General features: G+C 46.6%; 2 non-coding genes across 2 annotated transcripts; both read right to left on the bottom strand.

Annotated features, from left to right (window-relative positions):
* Positions 1 to 1,236: 1,236 nt before the first annotated feature.
* On the bottom strand, positions 1,237 to 1,308 carry TRNAS-CGA (transfer RNA serine (anticodon CGA)). The gene has a single exon. It is a non-coding gene; the product is annotated as a tRNA-Ser (tRNA).
* Positions 1,309 to 6,463: 5,155 nt separating this feature from the next.
* On the bottom strand, positions 6,464 to 6,535 carry TRNAT-CGU (transfer RNA threonine (anticodon CGU)). The gene has a single exon. It is a non-coding gene; the product is annotated as a tRNA-Thr (tRNA).
* Between the last annotated feature and the right edge of the window lie 17,040 nt (positions 6,536 to 23,575).

Genomic DNA, 23,575 nt, shown 5'->3' with positions numbered 1-23,575 from the left:
GTCTTGCAGTTTTTATCAGTGTTTTTGTAGCAACCCCTTCCAAGTGTCGGGGGGGGGGGGGGCGCTGTGAAAGTACACAATAAACATTTCTTTGTGTGCCACTAGGACCAAAGGTGGTGGACTGCATTACAATCGAAGAATGGCCGCCGCGGTGGCTAATTGGTTATGGTGCTCGGCTACTCACCCGAAATTGGCCTCAACACATTCCGATACATAAGTCTATTTTTAATGGATCGTCAATCCTACATTCGAATTCAAGATAGAGAGCATGGTCCTTACCTACTCGGCACGCGGGGAACCCCTCAAGGCGCGGTACTTTCCCCGCTGCTCTTCAGTCTGGCCATGATGCACCTGCCGGCGCAGCTGAGTGGTGTCGCCGGCGTGCAGCACGCCCTGTACGCCGATGACATCACTCTTTGGGCAACGCAGGGCAGCACAGGGAACATTGAAACCAGCCTGCAAACAGCGGCGACGATAGTAGACCGTTACGCCCGCCGCTGCGGTCTTCAATGTTCCCCTCAAAAATCGGAATTTGTGCACCCCCGCCCCTCACAGAAGTGCAAAACTAAAATATCTCTTTCTATTGAGAGTAGTCCCATACGCGAAAGTGATGAGATACGGGTACTCGGACTCTACATCCACAAACACAGGCGGCCAGACACTACATTGGCCAAACTCCGTAAGGTGGGGGACCAGGTGGGCCGCATGGTCCGCCGGGTTTCCAACAAACGCGGAGGGTTACGAAGTAAGGATCTCTTGCGTCTGTCAAACGCCTTCGTAACCGGTCGAATTCTCTATTCGACTCCTTATCTCCACCTACGGAATCAAGAGGAGGACGCCCTTGAGGTCATCCTTCGCAAAATATTTAAACGTGCCCTTGACCTCCCCATCACTACTTCAAACAGCCGGCTTATGGCTCTTGGGGTGGTGAATACTTTCCGGGAGCTCCGGGAGGCGCACCTTACAAACCTGTACACGCGCTTGTCGCTAACGGAGTCGGATCGCCGCCTTCTTGCTCGACTCCATATCCAACACACCCCTCCAATTAAGCAAACAAGGGGAGGGAAATGAGGGGCTCGTTATAAATATCAGAAAGAAGCCAACAGCCACAGAAACCAACGGACACAGGGGATTTTTTTTAAATTTATTTTGTGGTGTTGATCAATTTAGAATAATACTGAATATGTTACCGCTTAAAGCTAATTGATAAGAAAAGGAGAAGAAAAAACAACCACATGCCGCCGGTGGGATCCGAACCCACGACCTCCGAATTTCGCGTCCGGTGCTCTACCTCTGAGCTACGGCGACGGCTGTCAAGTTTTCTGCTTTCGGGGGTATTTATGTTTACAAATAACCTAACTTGAGAGTGTTCATCAGCGCCACCCGAGTTCGTAAGCGGCGGACGTAGCACGTCGTGAGGTACCGCTGGTGTGACGTAGAACGTCATCTAACGGCGAGAGTGGAAGCTGTGTGAGAATCCTCTTATGCTTCGTATGACATCATGGCTGCCAGAACCGAGACCCTCGCAAAGCAATTAAGCAAACAAGGGGAGGGAAATGAGGGGCTCATTATAAATATCAGAAAGAAGCCAACAGCCACAGAAACCAACGGACACAGGGGATTTTTTTTAATTTATTTTGTGGTGTTGATCAATTTAGAATAATACTGAATATGTTATCGCTTAAAGCTAATTGATAAGAAAAGCAGAAGAAAAAACAACCACATACCCCCGAAAGCAGAAGACTTGACAGCCGTCGCCGTAGCTCAGAGGTAGAGCACCGGAAGCGAAATTTGGAGGTCGTGGGTTCGGATCCCACCGGTGGCATGTGGTTGTTTTTCTTCTGCTTTTCTTATCAATTAGCTTTAAGCGCTAACATATTCAGTATTATTCTAAATTGATCAACACCACAAAATAAATTTTAAAAAATCCCCTGTCTCCGTTGGTTTCTGTGGCTGTTGGCTTCTTTCTGACACCCCTCCAATGTAAGACAGGTTTCGCATCCCGGAACTGTGGAGACGTTCCCTCCACGTGCGGCCTCTTCGAGCAAACATGTCACATGAAGACCATAATGGTTGGCGCCTGGCACGAGCGGATGCGCTAGCCCGATATTATGGCAACAAAACAGGTGTATACTACGTGGACGCCTCCGGCCCTCACCACGGGGGATGGTACACGGCCGCGGTAGTTCACAACAGCAACACAGTTAACGGCCTCACTTTCAGAGCCCGCAGTGCAACACAACCAGAAGAGGTCGCGATTGCTCTCACGGCCTCACATTCCAATTCAAAATACATAATCACCTACTCGCGAGGGGCCTGTCGGAACGTCGAACAAGGCAGCACTCCCTTCCTAGCCTATCAAATATACCTAAATTGCATACGGGATACGGACCCCGCACACCGTTACCTCATATGGGCCCCTGCCCATCAGGGGTTGCAGGAAACGAGGCGGCAGACGTAGCCGGCCGCGCGCTCTCTCACCGGGCTGTTTTCTCCTCCCCACCTGATCTGGAACCCGATTTTAATCCGGTCTATACGTTCAAAAATATCGCACCCTACTATCAATATAGCCATCCCCTTTACCCTAGCCCATGTAAAGGCCTCAAGAAGGCGATGAGCGGCTCCTTCTCCGCCTCTTCACCAATACATTGCTGTGCCCGGCAGCCCTAAAACATTTCGACCCCTCCTTTAGCGGCAAGTGCCCGCACTGTAGTGCGGTGTCTTCGGACACCTATCACATGGTGTGGGCCTGCCCCTCCAACCCGGCCATTCCCCCCATCCCCAACCCAACCCGGGAGGACTGGGAGGCAACCCTGCTCGGCTGCCACGACTTACAGGCCCAACAAGCCTTAGTCGGGCGCGGCCGGGCGGCGGCTACCGCCACTGGGGTCCCAAACTAGGGACCTCCACCTAGTGTTTGTAAGGATCGGTCCCTTATGGGCTGATCCAAACACCTCCTGTCCGTTCTGAATAAATGTTTTCACCACCACCACCCGAAAGGCGCGGGTTCGATCCCGGCCGCGGCGGTTGAATTTCTTTGGAGGAGAAATTCCAGAGGCCCGTGTACTGTGCGATGTCAGTGCACGTTAAAGAACCCCAAGTGGTCGAATTTTCCGGAGCCCTCCACTACGGCGTCTCTCATAGCCTTAGTCGCTTTGGGACGTTAAACCCGATAAACAAAATAAACCAAACCAACTGAAGAATGAACGTCCTTATTTAGATCGGCATTGTCTGGCGCTCTAGGGTTCACTCCTTGCTGGCACCGTTAGCAACCGTGCACCAGAATTTGGTTCAACTCAGCGCACAGAGGTAATGGAGTTCGTTACAAGAGAAGAATGGCCGTCCATCAGATCGGCGTTGTCTCGCGCTCTAGGGTTCACTTCAGGCTGGCTCCGTTAGCAACCGTACACCGGAATTCGGTTCAACTCAGCCCACAGAGGTAATGGAGTGCATTACAAGCGACGAATGACCGCCTTCCATCATATCGGGGTTGTCTGGCACTCTAGGGTTTACTTCGGGCTAGCTCCGTTAGAAAGTGTACACCGGAATGCGGTTAAAGTCAGCCCACTGAGGTACTGGAATTCATTACAAGCGAATAATGACAGTCTTTCATCAGATCAGCGTTGTCTGACGCTCTAGGATTCACTTCGTGCTGTCTTCGTTAGCAATCGTGTACCGGATTTTGGATTTCCTGAGTCCACAGAGGTGCTGATTAGCGTGGCGTTGTCTCGAGCTCTATATAGGCGTGTCCATTGTCACTGCACGTATCGTTTATGTATTGTGGATAATATGCGTGTATGTTGGCGTGTGTAACCTCCGATCGTTTCTGGATAACGCAAGGCTCTGCTCTGATTTCAATTTTGTATGGGTGGTGGTGAATACTTTTAATTACTGAAATAGAGTTTGGGAGCCACAGAGTGGCTCCGCTACATGGTCGGCGTCCCTAGTCCGGGACACCGCGTGACAATGTCCCGTCGCTCGCCCGTTTCACCAGAGCCCGTTGGGACTCAAGCGAGGAGCAGTTGAGGAGGGCAGTCTCCCATGCCTCTCTGGAAGGGGTAGGGGAAGGTGGGGATTTTGAGTACATGCCCACACCATGTGGAAGATATCACAGGTCTCCCCACAGTGCGGGCATCGCCCATCCGTGTTAGGATCGTAATGCTTTAAGATTGCAGGACAGAGTAGAGTACCTGTCTGCAGGCGCCTTAAAGTTCGCTCCTTCGTCTTACTCAGCCCCTTTGCAGGGGCCGGGAAAAGGCGGTGGATGTCGCTATAATGCGTTATAATTTCTCTGAATCGCAGCAGCGGCTGGTTAGTCTCCGAGCCAGAAGAGCTGGGATGAGGAGCCCGGTGAGTAAGCTCTCGGGCAGCCGCGTCAGCGGCCTCATTACCTCGTAAGCCCTGGTGGCCAGGAGCCCAAATGATTCTTTTGGGTGTTGAATCAGTGGCAGTCCGTCTTAGAATACAAGCAGCTAAGGGTGAGATCTCCCCTGCCAAGTAATGATTACATGCTTTTCGGGAGTCCGTAATGATGTTTCTCGAATTGGCGTGGGCTGCAGCAAGCGCTATCGCTACTTCCTCGGCTCGCATTGAATTCGGGGCTCGAAAAGCGATTCCATCAACGTGCATTTCCTGGTGAACGACAGCGACCGTGTAAATTCCCGTGGGCGATGGCCCTGCTACGTCTACATAATATACACCGGATCGGAAGCCGTGTTGTCTCTCAAGAGCCCGAGCCCGCGCTTGTCGCCTGTTTACGTGCATGTCGGTGTCCGTGTTACGGGGGAGCGGGGAGACCCAGAGCATATGGCGCCACAGTACTGGGATACGCTCCGCCTACTCTGGAGTGCAGTCGTGTTGGATGTGTAAGCGGTTTAGCAGGCAGCGCCCAGGGGCCGTCTGCATGAGCCGCGTGTATTGGTTCACGAGGTGGGCCTCCCACAGCTCCTGGTATGACTTTAGCACCCCCAATGCCTTGAGTTTGGCATTAGAGGTAGCCACCGGGAGATCCAGGGCTCGCTTAGTTGTCTTGCGGATGATGGCGTCTATTCGCGCCTCGTCTTGCTTAGTAGTGCGGAGATATGGCACGGCGTAGAGGATCCGGCTAGTCACGAAGGCATAGACGAGCCGAAGCGCGTCCCTGCCCCGCAGACCGCCCCGCTTGTTGGAAACGCGGCGGATCATGCGCCCTACCTGTTCGCCTACTCTCTTGAGTTTCACAATGGTGGAGCCCGGTCTGAGTCTGTGGTTAATCAAAAGGCCCAGAATACGGAGCTCCTCCACCTCTCTAATTGGACCTCCTGACAGAGAGATGTGTATTGCTGTCCTATCCTTTGGGTTCGCTCTGACATGCAGAAGCTCTGATTGCGATGGAGCACGTTGGAGACCACAGTCATTAGCATACGCATCGACTATGGAAGCAGCCTGCTGAAGGCGGTCCTCCATGTCCCCAAGTCTCCCCTGAGTGGTCCAAATTGTAATATCATCTGCATATAACGCGTGTTGAATGCCTTCCACCCGGGCCAATTGGCTTGGGAGGCGCATCATAGCAATGTTGAACAGGAGCGGTGATAACACTGCTCCCTGAGGGGTACCCCGTGTTCCGATCATGTAAGGGCCGTATTCCTCGCCCTCAATCTGAAGAAAGGCCTGGCGTTTAGTCAAGAAATCTCTTACATACGCGTAGGTCCAAGCCCCACAATCAGTAGAACTCAAGTTGGCCAGGATGCTTCCGTGTTTAACATTGTCGAAAGCGCCCTTACGAAAATGGCAGATATGGGCCCGATATATTTTATATATGGCTGTATATACTCATATATGGCATCATATAAAGTTAAATAGGTCCATATATGCTCGTATATACGGCCAGATATGACCATGGGAAACCTGATATGCCGCTATATACTGCTATATATGGGCGTATAAGACCACAAATACGGGCAGATACGGCCATAAGGTACCTTATATAGTGCCATATACTGTTATATATAGTCGTATTTGCGTCCTTATATAGATGCTCTTTCTTTATATGGGGACCTTCAAATCCTTATATGGAAACAATCTCGCAGATATGGAACATATCCTACCTCATATATGGGATGCTTGTGCCATATACTTCCGAACTTAAATAATTAACTTTGTGTCAAACATGATATTGTTGGTCAATTAAGATGGTGAAACACACCGCACAACAAGGTACTAAGCTTTGTATGATTGAGGCTTCAATCAAGTTAGACTGCTATTACATAGCGGTGTTTAATTAAGGTGAATTAAAGTACAGTGCTATAAATCACCTTCAACTTTTCTATGACAGAAGCCAACAGCCACAGAAACCAAGAAGCACAGGGGACTTTTTTTTTAATTTAATTTATTTATTTTGTGGTGTTGATCAATTTAGAATATTACTTAATATGTCATCGCTTAAAGCTAAGTGATTAGAAAGACAGAAGAAAAAACAACCACATGCCGCCGGTGGGATCCGAACCCACGACCTCCGAATTACGCGTCCGGTGCTCTACCTCTGAGCTACGGCGGCGGCTGTCAAACCTTCTGCTTTCGGGGGTATTTATGTTTACAAGTAACCTAACCTTGAGAGTGTTCATCAGCGCCACCCACGTTCATAAGCGGCGGACGTAGAACGTCCTGATTTACCGCAGGCGTGACTTTTCTATGATTTAAATGCACTTATAGATGCATATACGCGCTTTCTATCTTGGGTGGACTTCGAACCTTCCTGACGAACTGAACCTTCCTGACTGGGTCTAAATAAGTGGATTACAAGTCCAGCGAGTTGGTTGCGATCGAAATCATAGTTTTTAGGAACATAGATAGATTATAGAGTCCCGAACGTACAACAACCGCTTGGGGATCGAACTCAGCCCCTTCGCAAACGTGATGAATACTCAAACCATCAAGCCGGTGGTGCGGTGTACGTTCCTTCTTTGGGCGCTGTTCCCCAAAACTATGTCGTTCTGAAGGACTGGGAAATCTGCATTAATTGTTTGCGGTAATGCCGTACAACAAACGTTTGCAAAACCGCTGCAGCATACAGCCATTTCTTGTCCAGGAGCGTAAATAACACATCGCTCCTTGCGGCGCAGGGATGAAGATTAAAACGCTCTAGTATAATTATCAGAGAAAAAATACAAAATGTTTGTAAATTCATCTATCTAGAGTTGCCAGCAAAACGTTTACAATGCAGACGAGAAAAACTCCACAGCTACACGCAAATCTTTTACCTATCGCCTTTTCCGCGCCACCGAGTCTCCGTGGTGTACTGACCAAGCTCGCCATTCTACTCCGACTGTTGTGCCAAGCTGAACAGTTTGTAAAAAATCTTCTGCAAATAGTTCTTGATACTATGCGCGTTGGTCTGTTTCTTTTCGCCTCAACTTTTTCTTCCCTTGATAATCCAACCTCCCCTGCCGGCCGATATTCAGATGCCAGTTCTGAGACCGACCGTCACGGGAACGCAAGACATCCCTTATTTGCGTAATAAATGAGTCGCCGCTGTGTCCACGGTCAGCCACCACCCACGGCAAAATGTTCCTTACCCTACTGAGCGAGAGATGGCGTTGCTGAGGCGGTGAAAAAGCAGACCTTCGAGACCCGCCCAGAATAGCAGAAAAGCGACACATTGCCGCCTTCGGCGGTGCTCAGAAGGTAGCTGGAGGGTGGGTAGTCCAGGTCCGTGTCACTTTCCCCCTTTCTTTCGCTCCGAAAGGCACGCCGAGGGTACCGAGGGAACCAGACCTTTGCAGAGGGGCGTTGCAAGCGCGAGTGAAAAGCACCATAGCACCGTCTCCCGCGACTCCCCACAATTGACCGGACAGACCTGTCACCCCTCCCATTGAGAAGTTGCGCGTAACGCCCTTTCTCTTGAAAAAAAAACAGTTCCGCACATACTTTGCACGTGTTGGACTAGCTGGAAATCTGTTTGCGCTGACGCTTGCTTTTTCCTTCGTGCTAGAACGCTGACGAGATTAAGAGGATTAGGAAAATGTACAAGGGCGATAGAAAATAATGTGAACAGCATGTTGCCTACGCACTGCGAAATTGGAATTCATGTCTGTAGCGTACTTGCGTTCGAATTAGGCGCCGCGCTGTTCGCATTTCTTTCTATCGCGACAGTACCCTCCTAGGTGCAGGTTCCACGAAAGAGTGGTCAGCGATTTTTTTTTTCTGCGCCGAACCTGAAAAAAAAAAAAAAGAGAGAACTGACAGTGCATCAGGTCCACTTCGTGGAGCAGATTGTTGACGAAACCGCCGTTACCGTTGCGGCGAAATGTGTGTCGCAAGTAATTGGCAAGTTCATTTAAGACGTGTAATTCGAGCCTAATACCTTTTTTTTTGTGGCCGGGACATTTTCGCAAAATACTTAATTTTTTTGGGTAGCTGAGCAGTTCGATGTACGCAACTTTTTTTGCCAAATAGTTGGAATTTCTTTACGTTTTTCGCTGAATAATAACGAGTATGTGTTTATTTGGACGTAAAATGAAAATATTCGAGGCTGAAAAGAAAAACGAAAATACGCGCGAAATGCGCTTACCAGCTGCTCGCTTACGGCTAACAGAAAAAATGCTATAGTTTGGTCGATCACTACGCAGTGGTAGGTACATTAAATTTAATGCCTATTGCAGCGCACGTGCATTCCCAAAACAATTTATTTGCAAAGCCATCTCTTATATTCAAATGCTCACTCATGTGCAAGCTAATATCTTTACTACTTTTACTTTGAGACATTTTTTACATCTAGCAAAATAACTTCGGAAATTGAGCCGGGCGTCACACAAAGGAACAATGAGGCGATCACTGACCTTGCCTCACACGCGTCTGCCTAACGCAGCTGTTGATGTCAGCCTCCAAAATATTTCTTTGCATTACCTTACCGGCGGAGGGCTTTAATGGCAAAAAAAAAATAGTTTCGTTAGCGCGAGCTCTACGACTAAACACTGCATGCTTAGTGAATTACAATGAAAGTTCGTCAGAAATAATATACACGCGCAACATACCAAACCAATTTAGCAAGAGAAAACCGCCTACTTCAGCTTGCGCAAAGAAGTTATCCAGGCTTGCCGTCTCTCGTTCTCAATCATTTCACAGACAGCAATTCCGGAGAAAACCTATTCTTGAATGGGAAAAAGTGCATGAACGTATTTTTTTTTGTACACTCGAAGATTTCATCAGACATGGCAGTTGCGCGAAACACACACACACAAGACAGGTTACTGATTTTATTCAAAATGCAAAGCACATATTTAAAGGAAGCAAATAGAATGCACTAGAATGGAAAATAGAATGGAAGATTTCACTACACCAACTTCCCGTCGACATAATTGCATTGTTTTTTTTTTGTCTTGCTATTAATGTTTTTGTTATCGCTCGATGCGAGCGATGGAAAAGTTCTGCAAGATTTTGCTACACATCGATAAGATTCACCATTACCTCCAAAATTTCCTTGGCAGGTGGTGACAAATTTTGAATATTGAATTTTTTTTCCAGGAATGTGGGACATATGTCCAGGAAATCTATAGAGTTGCACGGGCTGCTCTTGGCCGTTGATGTTGTGAGAACTATTTTGGCAGCACCCGAGACAACAATACGTTTCTCCACTCTCTCAACGTCGCGGCATTCCAGTCATGACTCACAACGAGCGGCAACCCCTCTTTTGTGCACCCACGAGCAGGAAGGCACGTGTTCACAATGAAAGAAAGAGTGTCAGCAGCGCGAGCAGCACGCGGGTACCAGTCGAGGCGTTGCTGACTCCATGCGCTCCGCCGGCGACGTGCCCACACAGAATTTCGGAAATGACCAGCAGGCATAAAAAAAGTGCAATATAATCGCTGTTTTACATTCCGGATACATTACAAGTCCGGATAGCGAAGCTGGTTGACTGGCTTTAGCATTGTAGTGAATTAAAACGAGGACGCAGGGATTATATTGCAGTTTTTCGTGCCTCACTCATTGACGTCCCACTCATAGTTAAGTTATTGAAATTTAAACAGCAAGAGAAAAAATCGATAACAAATTATTTAGCAGTTGTAGGAACACCACGTGGTACTCCATGTATAATAATGCCTCATGCATGCAAAGAAGAAAACACGCATCCAAAAGTTAGGTGTCCATACTCCTTTAAGTGCCCTTACAGTTTGAAGAACAGGTGTCTAATTGACTCACATAATGAAATCAGCCGCATACCTAACATGGTCGGCTGGAATTGCGAAAAAAGCATCGTTACTATACACAGACAATGGTAGTGCTATATACTGGATGTCTTCAGGATGAACACTGCTTTGCTTTATGTAGATGTATCCCGCTCAGAGAAGCATGGGTGTAAGGAAACAAAAAGTCTAAGCATTTCTTGCTGAGTATGTTACAGGACTTTTGTGTTAGGTATTTACTCAGGGCTTAGGGGACAGCAATTAGGGACAGCAAAGGAATTTTGCCGTGGTGTATCGCATTGTGATGGTAAACTTCAGGAAGGGTTTAGCGATGTGACATGCAATAAATTACTTTACAAAATGTAATGCACTTTCTAGTTTTCTTTCTATTGATCCAGAAAAAGGTTTTACATGGCGGGAATTCACCAATATCAATATAAGAATTTTAAACCGCTCTATGCAACGTGATAAAAATCAATACAGAAAAACTTATAAGCGAAACATCGTGAAAAACTACGTAAGCACACACAGAAAAACGACATCGTACCCACAACGCGCACGCACGCATGTAAAAAAAACTGCCCTAACCCGCTGAACCACACAGATGTATAAAAAACCGTAGTCTGAAACTACAGATGCCCGCTCCAAGAACGCCCCAAAAAACCTTCTCTTTACACAAAGAAACAAAGCAACTCCTAGGACTCCTACCAGTGATGGCTCATTGAAAACACCCCAGACTATGTAAATCCGTTCCCATTTTGCTCTCATGAATTTAGTTCCAAAATAGACTCTGTCTCCATAGAAAGAGATGAAATTTTATCTTCGATATATAAACACAGCAGCAGGTCGAGCCACCCATAATTAGCGAAGTTTGTTTTCGCTTTCGGAGGGAATATCTTGGCGCTCTCCTAGCTGACTGCAAACTGAACGAGAGAGCGACGTCCACCTCCCCCCCCCCCCTTCCCCCTCCCTCTTCCCTGTTACCCAGATGACGTCACTCGTGCTCGCCAAACTGCAGCGCATGGAGCCTACACCTAACTTCGACACCACAGCTGTCGTTCGGCTATTAAAACCCTATTCAAAACACCATGTCAAAAAAAAATGCAATGTAAATTATTTACTGGTCATATGTTAACAGTTAAGCCCACTTTGTTCCGTCTACAGCAAGGCAAGCGAACAGCGCATGGAAACAAAACAAAATATTTTGCCTGTCTACTTTCAGCTGTCGTGCAGAACTAGCCTGATTCCTGTGTCTGGGTGAAGGGTCTACCGAAGTATATATTTTTAAACTGGCTGCAAGTGAATACCTCTCTGCAATGTAGAAAAAGAAGGCGATATGCGTGTTCGCGTTTCATTCCGGCTGGATTGTACATCCGATCCTACTTATAATGAACCTGACGCTCACGCTCATTATGTTTGCTTCTTAGTATGATGACTCCCCATATTACCGCAAAAAATACTAAATCAGAGAAAGATAGCTTTTGTCTCTTGAATTGAAGTCCATTGTGCACGCAACCAGAACATATCACGGCGCTTTCCGAGCTCTCCAGCGCCGTCATGAGCTGCTTCGATGAGACCCTTGCTTTCGACGAATAAGCGCTAGTCCGCATTGTTCGCGTATGTGGTCTCGGCTTTTGTGGAGTGTGAATACACAAGTTTTGGCGAATGCAAATTGTCACAAGTGAAGTTTTGGAAACTGTAACCCTTAGCGGAGGATTGCTGATATCGCAGGACGAATAGAACGAGCGGGAAGCGCCGGTGTCACCCGGCATGCCGAGCATTGCTTTAGGGAGCCGTCAACAGTCGACCACTGGCGCCGCTCGTGGATAACAAATGAGATCCTTTTCGTTGATGCGATCAATCGTCGAACATGCTTCTGGATAAAGCAGTTCAGCACCGAGTATTTGTGGTATGGAAGAAAGCGGATCTGCCACGACCGAGAAACGCCAGTTCTCCGGCTATCAAGTGTTTCGTCGCAATCATCCGGTCTTCTTGCAGTGATCATGCTGTGTAAACAAGTATAGTTACAATCCGCGCATCAGAAAGAGAATATTTAACATAGCTTGCGTTTTATGCCATACAAACGATCACAGGCAACGGTGGTACTGCAGTGCAGTCGACATTTGTGTATTCCCGCTGAAATTTCACGCACACGCTGTAAATGCTGAATGACGAGTCATTAACTTGAAGCACTAAATTAGCGACAACGCAAGTAGTGTGCTAAACAAAGAGGAGAAGAAACAAGTCAGCAGCAGATGTCGAAATCAAGAGGGCCGAAGCAGTTGCGGGACGCGGCTCTGAGGCAAGATAACGGCCACCGCCAATGACAGGGGCGGTCTCTGTTCGCATTTCGTAAGCATTTGAAACCGTCGAATGTCGGCCGGACGCCGAAGAGCCTCTGAGTGCTCAACTTTCCGCTAAGATATCTTTTTCCCATTTTCCGCAAAGCTCTGTCGACTCCAGTGGCGATCGGTTCGACGGGATTTCAAGCAGCCGTGTAGCACGCATTGGGCATGGCAAGGAAAATACTAGCGATAACGTCAAGGGGAGCGATTAGAGTATTACTGAACAAACTGGTGTCATCCATATGTTAGCACTAACAAAATGCGGAAAAATGAGCTTAGGGTGGCCAAGTAACGAGCCGAACAAAGGTCGGCGTTTAGAGTGGCAGAGTGGACTCCAAGGGCAGCGAGTCACAGTCAAGGCTTATGGAATGTCTGATGAGCAGATGTGACAAAAACAAGGGTAGCCTCACCCTGCCCGACTGAATTCAACAGCAGCTAATCGGTGGTCGATGGGAGGGTTCTTTGTCTTGTAAAATTGATCACGGATGACGATGATGGCGATCCCCGTCCTCAACTTTGGAGTGAAAAGCGACCCTCAGATCAGGCAATTCGGTTCTTATAGCCGTTGCAGCCTTCTGCTTCTCCTTAAAGAACTACAACATGTTGTTGTGTGCTGCAATGGAGTACAGCGCACACAAATCCCCCCCCCTCAAAAAAAAAAAAAATGCCGACCCAATCCGTGCAATAATGCATGCAAAACAGTATATACCAGCGATCTAATTTTTCCAATGAAGTATGCTAACTGCTGTTCCCTGGTAGAAGGCATTTATTGCTGATTTTTGTGTGTTCATGACGACGAGCACTAGAAGAAGCTGAAAAGTGTTTTGTTTCATTCTAGGCAAGAGAAATCGAAGAAACATCACGAGATGCACCTGGTCATCACACCAGGGAAAAGTTTGGCGCCCTTGGTCACTCTAGTCAGGTCGTAATCACGTCGATTTAACCGGACATTGAAGATACCTCAGAACGCCGTCGTTTTTTGAAAAATTCAGGCAAAGATAACGCACTAACACAATGACTGCCTGTGTTTTCACAAAAACAAGCACTTAAGCCTCAACAAGTAATTAGAATTTTAAGAGGTTTGTTAGGAAATTAACGGTGATAATTCCACCACACTATACGGCCGCTTGGCCGAATAACTTGCATACAGAAACCGCTGTGGTGTACCGCTAATCATTTCGTAATATAAATTGTGAAACCGCACCTTCACAACATCATTTATGTGTGCAAAAAACACATGAAACCTATTTGTCCAAAACGGAAATTGCCGTTTGACTAGCTACATATTTGATAGAGAAGGCGCGCCGTTACCTTTGATAACCAGCTGAAACTTTCCCGTAATCTACCCTGTCCTAAAGCAACAAACATGTAAAATGACGTGATTATGTGCCACAACGGGCAGCTAGTATAGGCATTCAAGAAGAGAAGACCGCTCACGCATGGGGTGCCGAATCTGCGGAACAAGCAGATGCTAAATCTGCGAGCGAATGCAAACGTCAAGCTGCGCATCGTATCAATCTCTAGGAAAGGCGATTGGGACCTTTGTGATGTATCTGACGTGATGTATGGTCGAATTCATTGCGCAGTGTCCAGCACAAGGAGCAGAGAGCTAGCGATTTTCGAAATTCGCTTTAACAATCACTTCGAATATAACAGGTTTCAATCAAGCCTCTCTTTGGTTTATGTAGATAGGACGAAATATTTATTCGGTTCAGTTTACATAATACGTCCTACAGAGTGATCCGAAAACACGACGCAGCAGGGGTATCGTTAGTTATATTTATTTTGATAAAGATACACGCGATATAAAGCCCCATCTCGATGGACACTTCCAAGGCATACACGCGAAGCGCCTGCGCGCCCAGCACGCACCGCGACGGGCGTCGAAAAGTGGCATGAACCTCCATGCTCCTGGTGCTGGCTCGCTCTCCCTCGGGAGCCGACTGAAAAAAATGTCAAGCCGTGAACAAGAGATGGTTGGGGAGCTGCAAGGATTCCAAGAAAATTTAGGGGAGGAGAGCTTCAAGCCATGAAGAAAAAGAGTCCCCGACAGCCCCCGCGGTCCTCCCATTGTTGTAAACCGGACCCCGCTTCTGACGCGCGCGCGAGCGCCCGTGCGCAGGTGCCGATATCTGACATGCACAGATATGCACAGATATCTGCTAAGGAAGGCATTGGTGGCGCCACCCTTGACTGTCGTCTGTTGCACAGAGCTAGAAGCCGGACTCTGCAGTGTGCTACGCACTTTCGTGCCGGGCGAGCAATTTCCGGTTATACCCGTTGTTGCATCCACTTGTTTTTCCTTTGAAATCATGGTACAGCGCCACACTTGTGCGTTTTGAGGAAGAAGACACTTTTGACGTCGTGAAAATGACCTGCGCCAAGCATGCATGGGATGATGAGCCATCGGAAGGATCCAGGGTGCAAGTGAGCGGGAAATACCAAGGTTTCTGTGAACCTGCAATCATCAATATTTCAGGTAAGCGTGAACAACCATTTACTGTTTTTCCCGTATTGCTTTGTTGGTTACCTTTGTCAATGCCGTCGGCAGTTTTCGATGATAGGGCTATAAATTAAGCTAAATGCTATCATAATGCATGATTTATTTCTATGTGCAGTCGGAGAGTAATCTCTCATTTTTCAGTAGCTAAATTTTTACCGCCACCGAGTTGCGTTCCTGCCAGCGGTAGTTCAAGTGCATGATATGAATTGTGTAACGCAAAAAACATAGACTAACCTCACTAAGCACATTGCGGGGCTAGTTAGGGATGTATTTTCTAAGTAACGAGACGTAGACAACAACCTGTCATGGATTCTGTCATATGCACGTATCATTGTCGTAAGTGATAGTGCTAATTCTATTTTAACACGGGATCAGCATTGCTGCGTTCTGCGTATCCAATTAGGCTACAATGGCCCCATTACATTTGCCACAAGGCTTGCGCTCTACATCTAAGCAGGAGCAGTGGAATGAAGAGCTGGTACGCGTTTTATTTCGGGTGGTTAGTGCGAACGAACGTGTTTCAGAAACAATTGGCGTATACCTGTTTCCGTTCGCGGTTGTGCCAGGAAACTTTAATGGTAAAGCCCCAAAAAAAAAAGCATGAGGCTAAGCTTTTAAAGGGGCATCGCGATGATTTGCTCTGTACCAGTTAATATTATTAAATAGATTCATCATGCGTTCCAGAGACCAGAGCAAAAAGAATTATTGAAATCGGAGCATGCAAGCGAAAGTTATTCCACTCTAAAAATTCGAAATGAAAAGCTCAGACGAAAACGCATTTCCCTCTCCCATTTCACTCACCCAGTACCGAGATTGGGCGCTACAAATCAGAACCGCGCCTAGCGCCCACGCAGCGGAAGCGTGCATGCAGTTGTTGCTTTGTCGGGGCTGTAGACAGCCGTGCATTTTGACGGCGTCTTCCCCCCGTGTACGCGACACCGTAGTAAGGGCAGGGGGGACTAACGACAAAGGAAGCTTCCCGAAGTTTCTTTTTTAGTCGGACTCTAAGGCTCTCAGCGGTAGCCCCCCTCCCCCCAAACTCGACTCCCGTCTCCTGTCCCGCCTTTCTCTTCACATTTTGGGCAAGGTGTATCGACTGGCTTTTTTTTCGCTGCCGTCTTGGTATGGTCACGGCCGGTCTCGACGCGCGCGCTTTCTGGTCTGAGCCAACGTTTTTTGAACAGCGCTGGCCGCCATGAAGGTTTGAAGCGGAATGGAAAGTGTCGCCCCTAGCTGCATTGTTGTTAGTTTTCGTTCGCTTTCCCTGCTTCTTTCCAGTTTTTGTGGCATGCGAAAAACCTTTCAGTACTCAGAGACATAATATTTTGGATTCATTTCACAAGTATGAAGGAACAATATGCAAACTGGACGCCCAATCAATGAGAAAGGCAGCGCCCTATCTAGATGCCACCTCATTTCCGCTGCCGCAAATGGCCGCCGCGTTGCGACACCATCGGCTCGAAACAAGCATTTCTAGCGAAGATTAAAATATCAAATATTATGATTTCGGTGATCTCATTGCGCGTTCAGGACTCACAATGTCCCTTACCCTGCATACAAAGATTAAAGAACCCATGCTTTATCTACGTCGCAGGGCACCTTTAATATCTCACAATGGATTTTACGGTAGGGTGTCTCGGATTCAGTGCATAATTCTTCAACTTATGCTACTGTGGCCATGTGCACAAGTTCTGCGCAGATTTATATCATGATCGCTCTAAATTATCTCCCACGCAGCCTACACAACGGCCCTGCCGACCAAGAAGGGGCGGGAGCTCTCCGGAAAGCTGCTGTTGCTGGCCGTGGGCACTAAACTCAGCGAAATAAGGAGCGAGAAAGAAAAGCATCGACGATAAGAAGCATACAGAACTATAGAACCACAAGAGCATTAAATGTACCCCAATAAAATTTCCTGCGCAATTTCTATGTGGTAATTGTGTTACTTGTGTTACCTATGCTATATGATTCAGGAGCTTTAGAGCAGCATAAAACCGAGTGGTTTTTCAATTTAAAGCAGCACTTAGAGATATGTATTGGATGACATTTTTTAACGTTTACAGATTTTTATTTTACAAAGTGCGAGAGATGTCGGTTTGGTCAGTGAAGGTGGACCGTACAGCAAGACGGGCATTATGTGCGTAATAGAGCTCAATAATCTGAAAAATGATTAATTATATTTAACTAATCAGCTTTCATAATTTTGATTTTGGGGCGTAAGTCTGTATCGCGAAAATGAAGGCCGTCAGTAAAAAAAAGATAACCTTAGCTTTTAAATTTTCGTAATCGTTAATGTGGTTCGAAATACTGAACATACACACTTGCAAGCTCAATGAATTGCCTTGTCCGCTTCGGATATTCATAAACGCGTCGCTGCGCGTCGTATCGTCGCCGAATTCAAAGAAACTTTTTCTACATCACAAAATACACAAACGGTGTCCGTGTTTGATGCATAAAAAAAGTGGCCGACAGTTTTATGCATTTTCAATGCGGGTAAACGAACTCAGCGAGCTTTGAAATGCGCAAAATCTGGCGCTCGATATTTCAAACCCCTATACCAATTAAAAAAAAAGTTAGAAACTGGGCTCACCTTTTACGATGACGGCCTTTAATTTGGCAACATAATATTGCCCCTTAGAATCAAAATGAAAGGTTCATTAGTTAATGTTAGTTAATTAATCGTCTATTAAATCAGGTTTATCGCTTACATAATGTTAACCATCCTGTATAACCCCCCTACACAGCACCAACGTATCTCTCAAAGTTTTAAAATAAAAATCTGCGTCAAAAATTTAAGCTGTATTACATATATGAAGTAGTAGCGGTAAGGACGTACTGCACAGTCGCTTACGTCTGCATGTGGCGATAACGGCATATGTATGACAGCATTCTGCAATGGTTGTAGCTAATTTCATTACATATTTTGTTTGGCCGCCCTCCATCACTGTTTGGAGACGCCACGCCCCAGGCTCACTCTTTATTGGCTAATGTGATAGAAGGCCGCGTCGCTGTTGCAGGCAGTCACTGAGAGCGAGCAGTACAGAACTCGAATGAGAAAAGTTTTACTGGCTGTGATGCTGGTGTTGTTCTAAAGTAGCAGCCTGCAACATTGGAGAAGGGGAGCCTAGGTGCTTGCAGAGATTGCAGATGAAGCGCGCCGCAAATCGTTGGATTTCTTCAATTTGTTTTTTGTACCGTCTCCTTCGGTAGATCTCGCCGTATGAGGGCACATATACATAGGCTGCCATTTATTATATATTTCCATATGAAAGCTTATAAGGTTTTAATAAGGGAGTAATCACTCATTTTCATTCCGCCAAGCAGTCACACGGCTACAAAGGGACCCGACACAGCTTCCACAGAAACTTTTGCTCTTTCGTAAAAAGATTCGTCCTGGTCTGGGGACATGGTGTATGACTGTGCTTGGATGGATGCGAATAAGTAATTAATAACTTAATGGAAGTCTGCTCCGCCTTAGGGGAAATTTCCCTTCAACATTTAACCAAAAGTATATAAGGTTATGTGCAGATCTGTCAGTATATGTTCGTATATAGAACCAGCTCCATATATAAGCTTCAACCAAATATGGACATATACAGATTTATCTATATTTGGCCATATATGGCCCATATAAGTATATTCATCCATATATGACTGTTCGCAGATATGGCTATATACGGATTTGGCCGTATCTGGGTATATAAAGACCATATATAGAAATCCCATATATGGGCTCCATCAGATATGGTCATATAAGGATAGGACATATCTGGCTATATAAGGACCATATATACATATATTTCCATATATAAGTTCAATCCATATATGAATATATAGGGAATTGGGCATATCAGGCCATATATGCCAGATATATCCATATATGAGTTCAATCATGATATGGATATATAGGGAATTGGGCATATCAGGCCATATATGCAAGATATATCCTTATATGAGTTCAATCATGATATGAATATATAAGGAATTGGGCATATCAGGCCATATATGCCAGATATATTCATATATTGTCATATATGAGTTCAGTCATGATATGGATATATAGGGAATTGGGCATATCAGGACATATACGACCATATATACATATATTTCCTTATATGAGTTCCATTCAGATAATGGTATATAGGGAATTGGGCATATCAGGCTATATATGCCCGTATATTCATATAAGACCTTATATGCCCAATTCCCTATTTGTTCATATCTGGATTTTTTCATATCAAACCAGATATGACATTTCCGTACGGGGATAAACGTCACAAGTGACGTTTTCCACTCGGGAGGGAGTGAACGCCCGTCTCAGATCTGGTTGATGTATTCTAATAAATGGAGGTAGGCTGAGTCCGGTAGGTTCGCCAACAGGTTCACTGTTTTTGTGATCCCGTCCCGGAGCCGTACCCCGGCGCATTTTTGATAAGGCCGCCTTAAGGTCGTTCAACTCAAAAGGGGCATCAAGTGTTTCATTAGGCCTGCCAGAGTACATGCACTCAGGCCCAGGTGGGTCCTCCGTACGACAAAGATGTCTGTCGCACAGAGTGTCCGCAAGTTGCGCCGTCGTACCTTGATACCCTTGCAGAGCCCGCCGGAGCTGCTTTTGCGTCTCCCCTCTCGTTTGGGAGGGGTCGATTAGACTGCGAAAGAGACGCCACGTCCCCTTCGAGCTCATCTGATGAGCTGCGGCGTCGCAGCGAGCTATCCAATTTGAATCTGAGAGTTCGGCAGCATACGCTGCAGCTTGCTCTGTGAGTTTGGCTATGCGGTCGCGTAATTTGCGATTAGTTTTCTGCTTTTTCCACCGTTTAGTTAAGCTCCGGCGCGCCTCCCACAAATGCAGGAGGTGGGTGTCCACTGCGAGGATCTCTTCGGTGGTTTGTAGTGTTGTGACGTGTTGTTTCTGAATGTTGTATATGTGGTTAGCCCACTCCGCGTAGCCGCCGGAATATAGTACGGGAGGGATAGTGTGATTTCAGAATTTGTGCCAATCGGTCAGCTTGGCCTGATCCCATTTTTTTGCGCGCTGCCTTCGCCATGAGTGTAATCCGGAGAGGGAGGTGATCGCTGCCTAGAGAATCTCCCAAGTTCTTCCAAGCAATCGCTCTAGCATTTTTAACGAGAGAAAGGTCTGGACACGTGTCGCGGGTTAGCGAATTCCCCACTCGGGTGGGATACGCCGGGTCCGGGAGCAACGTGAGGCTGAGGGTCGAGATGAGCTCCGCCAGCTTGCGTCCTCTTGCCTGTTCGAAGTGGTAGCCCCAATGAAGGCTGGGAGCATTGAAGTCTCCAACGATCACTAGAGGCTCTTTGGCTGCCGTTTTTATCGCGCGAAGGAAGATTTCATTAAAAGTTACGCGCGGCTTATGCGGAGGGCAGTATATGTTGAGGATATGTATTGACGGGTCGCGGCGTCTGAGAGGCAGTACCCGGACCATTGTATATTCTTGCTCGGTACTCAAGTCTAAGTCGACCTGAACCCCGATGTAAGCCTTATTCACCAGGATGCACGTAGAGGGGCCCCCCTGAAAGGTGCAGTAGCCTGATAATTTAGCGTCTATGCCGGGCTCCTGCATGGCAACGAGTGCCGGCATGTCACCTAGGGACTGCAGGTAGAGCTGGAGGTGTGACCGTTTTTTCCGAGATCTGAAACCCCTGCAGTTCCATTGGATGATTTGGAATTTTTCAAGGTTTTTATCATTCCTATTAGATGTGCTAGCCATCTTGTTCTATTTATTTACGGGCGAGCGGACTAGGTCTGGCTGGGAGCCAGTGCAACACCAGCGAGGGGCCGCACGCGGCTTCCGTTTGCGTCAGGACACAAACGCAGTGTCCCTCTTGGCGCCATGCTTGCCAGGATGGAGCGCTATGTGCAGAAATTTGGAAGCCTGCTTTTCTCGTCATCTCGATACACTACGATTTTGGGGAGCTTCGCATGGGTTTTTCGCAAATGAGAAGAAATGCACGATATTATTTATTTGAACATACTCCTTTGAGGCCGTTGCAGGAAAGAGACACATTACACATTAAAAGCAACAAACGTCAAGTAGACAGGGTCATAAGCAATTTGAACTGATGAGGCGGTAGATATGCATTCAATCTTCGTTTGTACAAACGCTAAAAAATGGGCATAAATGATAGATTAGAATATTTAGCACACGAAAACAGAGACAAAAAGCTAAAGTGAGCACATATTCAAGAAGCAAAAGATAAGACGCATCATCTTTTGAAAAATATCAAACGAACAAACAGACAACCAAATCAAGAAGCAACATAGCACGCATGCTTCCCAGCCTGAACTATACAGCATTGCTTGATATGTAAGCGGTAAAAGCTTCGAGGGATGCGCAATTGACAGCATCGCTAGCCAAGCTGTTCCACTCACGGATCGCTTGTGGGAAAAATGAGTATCGGAACATGTCGTTGTGAAATCTGTATTCAGTTAAATATTTAGCATGTTTTGTTCTGGTACTACGTGCATTTGATTCCAGTAAGTACTTAATTGTATCGATTTTCATGCAGCCATTAAAAAGAAGGAAAATAAACTTGAGGCTCAGTAGTCGGGCTCGACTTTGTATGGTAGGAAGGTTGGCTTGCCTTAATAGTTCTGTAGGTGAGTCAGACGGCGATACTTGTTAAAAACGAATCTAGCCGCTTTCCTTTGAACACGCTCCAGTTTTATTATGTCTCTTTGCGGAAGGGGAGCCAACATATTATTCCATACTCCAGAATAGAGGGGACAAGTGACGTGAATGCTAGGCGCATAATATCCACTGATGCAGATCTAAGCGAGCGCTTGAGTGAGTTGAGAGCTGCCATTGTTTTATTAGGGATATATAGTACGTGTTTGCTCCATTAAGTCTGATGAAATTATGATGCCTAGGTATTTATACTCTTGCACACCTCTTAGCATCTGTCCTTGTTGATAATATGGAAGTTCATGGATACTTTCTTATTCGCCACTGTCATACAAACCATTTTTTCTACGTTAACTCCCATCCGACATGTTTGACACCATTGTGTTATATTGTCAAGCGCACTGTTTTAAGTTGTCTGGTCGTCACGGCAGGTTATTTTTTTGTAGATGATGCAGTCGTCTGCAAACATTCTTACTGTTACGTCGCTGCTATCGTGCAGATCATTGATAAAAAGAAGAAATAGGATTGGTGCTAGAATCTCTAACGATGAATAGATGGTTTCTTTGTCTTTCAAAAGCAGAGCTTTGCCAGAGGCTCATTCTAAATTAGAATATTCGCGTTTGAGGACTCAGAGCCATTCTTCTACGATTAAAGATTAAGAAGAAAGGCTTCCGAAAAAAGCAAGCTCTTGGTGTGTTGACTACGAATGTACGTAATAGAGTGCCATCTTTTTCCAATGACAGCTGATTCCACTACCCGCATTCCAACTGTTAGCCTTGCCTAGAAGAGACTTTGTCTCTGCTGAGTCGTATCTGCTACAAAAGTCTGGACTGCAGCCATGTGAGAAGATTTGTATTAATGCGTTAGCCTTTAGGTTGACGTCTGGTAACAACGCAGCGATCGTTGGCGGCGAAGGCAAACCCAAAAAACCAATTACAATCCAAAACCTTCGCCCAATTTCGCTAACCTCAAGCCTCGGGAAGCTCCTCGAGAATGCTGTGTTCGCGAGAGTAACAAGTCACATGTCGGACAACAATATTTACCCGCATAGCATGGTGTAATTTCGCTCCCATCTATACGCACAGGACGCCATGCTACAACTCACACACCACCTTTTCGACCCGCTTCTTCCAGGTCACACGAAGGCAGTTTTATCTTTAGATCTTTCCAAAGTTTTTATCGCATTGAACATCAGCGGATCATGACTGCCCTATCCGCATTGAATGTGGGTGTACACACATACGCCTACATTCAAGCTTTCCTGACTAACCGCACGGCTGAGATATACTTCGTCCATCTGTCTTCCCCTCGTACACGCTTCAGAGTATCGGCACCCCTCAAGAGTCCGTCTTTTCCCCATTTCTTTTTAACATTACCCATCCCCCTCGACCGAAAATTGGCAACTATTTCCCACGTGAAGCGCACTCTTTATGCCGACAATATCACCCTGCGGACCACACACGGCAGTGACGGCGGCATAGAGAACACCTTACAGGAAGGAGCCACACTCACCCAAAATTACGCACTGACCATCGGACTGTCTTGCTCCCCAGAGAAGTCCGAACTGCTCCTCATCCGGCCTAAGAACCACCGCTATCTCCGTTCCTCCATTGCCTTTGAATTGAATGGTTACCCGGTACCTAAGGTTGGCACCCTCCGTGTATTGGGCCTGCACATCCACAACGATGGCAAAAACACCACTACCCTCAACAAACTCAAGGAGGTTGTAGGGGCGATATCGCACCTCATCCGAAGGGTTTCGGGACATCATAGAGGCATGAAGGAGCGCGATGTATGTCGCCTCATTAACGCCTTTGTCCTCAGCCGTGTGCTGCACGCTACCCCGTAATTACAACTATCCAAACATGACATAAACGCTTTGGGTGCTGTGATTCGCAAGGCATTCAACGTAGCACTTCATAT

The sequence above is a fragment of the Amblyomma mixtum genome, chromosome 7 (genome assembly GCF_055824585.1).
Source record: "Amblyomma mixtum isolate Tamu chromosome 7, ASM5582458v1, whole genome shotgun sequence".
Lineage (NCBI taxonomy): Eukaryota > Metazoa > Arthropoda > Arachnida > Ixodida > Ixodidae > Amblyomma > Amblyomma mixtum.
Note: the sequence above shows the minus strand (reverse complement) of the source record. Positions and strands in the feature narration are given on the sequence as shown.